The sequence below is a fragment of the Suricata suricatta genome, chromosome 12, assembly GCF_006229205.1.
Source record: "Suricata suricatta isolate VVHF042 chromosome 12, meerkat_22Aug2017_6uvM2_HiC, whole genome shotgun sequence".
NCBI lineage: Eukaryota > Metazoa > Chordata > Mammalia > Carnivora > Herpestidae > Suricata > Suricata suricatta.
In genome coordinates this window covers 18,692,261-18,697,891 of record NC_043711.1, presented here as the reverse complement: position 1 = coordinate 18,697,891, position 5,631 = coordinate 18,692,261, and positions in this window count along the sequence as shown.

Genomic DNA, 5,631 nt, shown 5'->3' with positions numbered 1-5,631 from the left:
GGATTGCCAGCCTATTGTCCCCCGTTGAAGTCAGTCCCACTCTGAATTCCCCCCTCCCCATGACCCCACCCCTCCAACACGCTCCCCCTTGGAGCCCCCATCCCCTCTCTGAGACCCCCTCTGTGACCTCCTCCCCTTCCAGAAGCCCCTCCTGAGCCCCTCCTCCTCATACTACCACTGCTCCCCCTCACTACCACCCCCTCCCCCAGGTGCTGGCCCCTCAGCCAGCCTCCCCAAGGCATCCTCCAGACTGAGCCACACCTGGGAGAAATTGAAATCTTAGACTCTTCCCCTACCCCCGCCAATGAAGCAGACATCCCTGTCCTGGCCACGAAAGGCAGTAAAACACAGCTCCACTGGGGCCGGCTGAGGGCTGTGCCAGAACAAGCATCCAGATTTGGGGGCGGCAGCCAGGCAGGGGGCCTTGTGGGCTCCAGGCCAGGGCTTCTCTGTGCCCCCAAACTCAAAGGCAACTGTCCCTGGGTGCCCACTCTGAGGTCTCTGCCTCCCCTTTGCCCCCCACTCCCAGTTGGGAAGATGATTGCCTTGGCATATCTAGCTCAGGAGTAACAGGCGGAGAAAGGATGGGGGGCAAGAGAGAGCTGAAGTCTCCCTGTGGGGTGGGAAGGTTCAAAGAGAGGGTCTTGCAGCCTGGGTCCACCCTCCCAACTCAGGAGAGCCAGATGAGGGCAGGATGGGCTGTGGAAATGTCAGCCGCCCACCTCCTCAGCCTCCTTGCCCCTCCAGTCTTTTTGGCTGGGCCCCTCCCTGATCAAAGACTCCCATTTTCTGTCCAGGCCACCTTCTTCAGGCTCTGAGAAACCTCTGGACCTGCCCATCTGGTCCCAGGGCCGAGGGTAGAACATGTAAGGTGTTCTGCCACCCTTGATGTTGTGGGGACATAGTTCTGGGAGGAACTGAGTGACTATCCCAGTTCCCCCAAGCCTCACCCAAGCCTGAGTTCAGAGGGTCCCTGCAGCCTGATGTGTCTCTGTCTGGCTGCACAAGAGTTAATCTCAGGGTGCCCCCCCCTCCACCACGTGTGCACAAATTCCAGGAACGCTTTCCATTAAGGACGCTTGCTCCGAGCAGATTTCATTTACATTAATAAGAACCAGAAAAATCTGGGTGGTGGCCCCCCCCCCCCGACAGCGGCATGTGTTAGCTGCTCACGTTTTTGCATCAGAGTCTGGTAGAGCCTGAGGGGCTCAGGCTGGGGCTCCTAGTTTCAGAGGAGAGGCCGCATCAAGCTAGTGTTGGGGTACCTAGTCCAAGGGGAGAAGGCAGAGTCCATCCAGCCCTTGGAGATCCTTGTCTGAGGGAGGAGGCAGACTCCAGCAGATTCTGGGGACCAAAAGCCTGGAGGGGTGGTGGTGGGGAGTAGCAGAGCCCAGTGTTGGGTGGGACCGGACACCAGAACGACTAGGGGCCGGGGCCCTGGGTTTCCATGAGCTGTTAATGAACTCTATTAGCCAGGGTTTGCTGTTGCCCCTCTCTGAGCCTCAGTTTATCAGTTTGATAAGGCCGCTTCCTCCCCTCCCCACTAGGTGTGGCTGCAGGTATTAGAAGGTTCTGAGCTTTGAGCCAATCGACTTCAAGAGCACTATGCCACTTTACCGAACCTCTCCTTCCACTTCAGCTCTACCTCTCAACCTTAGAGCTGAGCAGTGGACCCTGTTAACTGAACTCAAGAGCCTGTTTCAGGGTGAAGACCCCCAAATCCTCCTCCCAGAGGAGGAGGGAGCCAGAGTGAGCATATGCATACACAAGGGCGTGCCTGTGCTCTGAGAGCCGACTCCCACCTGGCTGCCACACCAGGCTTCCTTCCTTCAGATAGAGTCCGATTTCTACCCCCTTGAGCCAGAGCAGGCTGTAAGGCTGTGAGGGGGTGAGTTTGCTTACTGTACCTGGCCTGCCCATGTATAGGAGGTCAGGGAGAGGTACGTGTGAGCTTGTACGCTTCACACACGTGTGGGGCTGTTGGGGTCTGCAGGCATCTGAGTGTCCTACCCCACACATGTCGAGGCTGCTGAAGAACGCCTGCTGCTGGATGATTATCTGGGCCTGTGCGTACATGTGCACGCGCACTCTTGCGGAATGCTTGTGAGTACAGCAGACTGACCCTCGGCCTAAGGAGTCAGGCAGAAAGAAAAAAGAGGGAGCCCCCCACCCTAAATCCCCCCAGGATTTGGGCCCAGCCCTGCCTTGCTCTAGGCGCCACAGATGGGCATCTTGGGGCACCCTGCACTGAATCCAACCCTTGGACAGCAGGCTGGGCTCCCACATCTGCAACATCCCCATCAGGGCCAGAGCTGAGGGATTGTGGGGGGACACTTAATTACGTCCATGAATCATTTTCAAATAGCTCCTGTCCACCAGGACTCAGGGGTGGTGCTGCCTGCTTGGAGATGGGAGCCGGCCTGGGTGCATCAGGCTCTTGGGGGCCTTTCTGTCTGGCAGGAGAGTGGGGGTCTGGGCCAGGCCTGCAGGCCCCTCCTCCTCTCTCTGCCTGCTGTGGCCTCACCTCCCCCATGCAGCATGCAGAATTCACCACTGCCGCTCAGCCTTCTTATCTGGGAGGCTGAGGCCAGGGGATGGAGCGGAACTGACTCCCCCAGACCCAGCCGCCCCTATCCAACGTTATCTTGCCCCCGCAGGCGCCTCCTGCCCCTTGCAGCAGCATAGACTTTTCCTGCTCCTCTTCCCAGCATTCTCTAGGCCTTGCTTTGTCTGCAGTGGTCTTTTTTCTCTGTGTCTCCCTGTCTGTCTTCTCTCCCCAGGGCGTTGTGGTAGTGTTGGGGCGTCCCTAAGCCCAGCTCTCTCCACCCTCAGCTCCTCAGCTGGAGACAGTGCTGCCCAAACCTGAGCCTGACCCTGTGCCTGCACCCACGGACCCATCTTTGCTGATTTCCTTCTGCCCAGGGGCCAGCTAGGCAGGAGCACCTTGGTTGCAACCCAGGTCCAGCACCTGCCAGCGTGGTAACCTCCAACAACTGTTCTGTTTTGGGCTGTTTTCTCTTTAAACTAGATGAAAGCAGTGCAGGGACTAAGCTGGATGGGAGGGCTCTGCCCTTGATTTGTGCCTCCCCCTGGAAAGCCCCCCCCCTTTCATCTTTCAGAGGCTGGGTGAGGGCATGTAGGTATCCCCCCACATTCAGCCGAGATCCCTGGGCAAGCTTGCCCCAATTCCTCCTGGCTGTAGATCTGTTTGGGGCTCTGCCCAGAGTATTTCTGTGAGTCAATAATCAGGCCGATGGGTAAAGGGAGTGCGAGAGGCAGAAATGCATTTTATCGACCGCAGAAATTATTTACCCAGGTTAGAAAGAATTGCTGAGACTGAAGCACTCACTGTGCATGGGACCAGCCTGGCCTGTTTCCCACATCTGGGCAACAATTCCCTTTCTAGCTAGTGGGAATCCTGGGGGAGGTGGGGGGTTGGGGGACCTTCAAGAACCTGCAGGGTCTGAAAACTTGTTACCTGCCTGGCTCCACACAGTTTCAAGGCAGTTCTGGTCAGATCTTCCCTGAATCTCATAGACCTGGATGAGGCCCCAGGACCGTCCCGCACCTCAGAACTTGGTAGGAACCCCCATTCTCCCACTGCCTAAAACAACCTGGCCCGATAAGATGATGGAATGCTGCCACCTGGTGGCCACCAGCAGCAAAATGCCCTCCTCCAGGGCCGTCTCCCTCTCACAGTCCACCTGTCCCTGAGAACATTCATCCCTTGGAATCAGGTTGATGAGTGGCCAGGCTCTGGGTGCCCTTGAGACCCCCCAGACTGTGCATGCCTGGGGAGCTTAGCTCAGGCCTGGCTGCTCATCTGGGCTTTGAAACTTGTTTGATGCATGGCCATGACAGCTGCTCCTGGATGGCCCTCAAAGCCTGAATATTGCAGCAGTTGTCCCAGCCAAGGGCAGGCTGGGCTTGGGATCCCTGGAGGACCCCTTCAGTTCAGCAAGAGACCCCGCCCAATTTGGAACTTGGGTTTCCCTGATTAGGATGTTTGCTCTGCCCTCACAGCACCCCATCAGGCATGGGGCAGGGCAGCACACTGATCCCTTGGCTTGGAGTTGGAGCAGACCATGATGGGCTGGTGGGGGGATACCTGGGACCTTGGGGCTTCAGACTCAGGTCCTGGGGGGAATGAGAGCCATTCAGTACCCAGGAGCTCTCAATTTGGCCTTGCTTGAGATCAGACCCAAAGGTACAGCCTGTCAAGAAATGGGCTCAAGGGTTCTATAACAAGGTGAAGGGTACAGTCACCTTAATGGGTGTGCTGGTGACAGGTAGGCCTCTACAGCAGGCTAGAAGTGCGAGAGGGGGACCTCCAGCTTCTCAGAGGGGTTGGCTCAGGCTGCTAAGAACAGACACAAACTTGACATTTGAAGGAAAGCCCATACCAAGCTGAAAGATTTTATGGCCCAGAGCAGTCTTTGTGGGGACCCTAAGCAGCTGAAAACGTCTGCACCAAGTAACATGAGACAGATCCAAGCACCCTTCCTGATGTGGGGCAGCCAACATGAGCTCAAGATGGCTCCACCAGGGAAGAGGCTTCCATTCAGACTTCGAGGAGCTGCATATGTGTAATTAAGAGCTTCCCAAATCTCAGGATATGCGTCTTCACCCAGAAAAAACTTCCACGCTGGCTGTCAAGATGTGCTAACTAGGTTGCTTGTGGCTGCTGCTCAGGTGCAAAGAGCAGCAGCATGTCCATGACGCAGGAGGGCTCCAGGGGTGGGGCTGGTCTACGCTCCCCAGGGCTCACCCTGGAAGGCAGGAATCTGTCGGTTGGACCCATTTTTGTGAAGTTCCCAAGCGCTACCCCACAGAAGCCCAGGCGTGGGGCTTCTGCATTTGCCTCAGCATCTTCCAAGGCATCCCTGGCGAGGCTGGGCTGAGGACCCATATGTTTTACAAGTGCCTCCTGAGCACTTTTCATCCTTTTACAATGGTCAGGCCTGCCTGAAGAGAAAACAGGACCACCCACGAAAGCTTTGGGGCTCTAGCTTTTAAAACAAGTCCTCCCCCAAATGCAAAGCATGGAACCCAAGAGCCCAGTTCAGCCAGCCTGGCAGCGTGGACCCCCCATCACCACACCGGTTGCCAGAGCAGCCTGACACAGGCACACGTCCTGCCCTCGTCAAGCGCGGTCTTTGCTGGGCAGGATAACAAGGATGGGATGACCCATTTAGATAATGGTACACCCTGCGACACACTGCAACAGTTCCTCAGCGGCTGACATGAGAGGACAGAAGGCGAGTGAAGTGCTGTGGGGAGCGGGAGACAGGGCCTCCTCAGCCCCTGCACCCCAGCAGAGCAGTACCAGCCTGACGCTGCATGTTGGAACACAATCTGTGGCAACTGGAGAAACACAAGTGCTCATACTCACTTTGGTCTTTAGAAACTGCAGGTGGAAAAGCTGACTCAGATATGACCGAGTTTCCATGAAGAATTTTAAAACATGTTAACAAACTCTTGAACTTAAGAATCTGAGCATGACTGGGGTAAAGAAAATAGCATAAACTACTACTTATAAATAGCTTTCAACACACTTACCTCACCAACAGGCTTGACTGGCTCAGACATGATCTGCACACCTGGTCACCCAAGAATAAAGAGACGCAGACA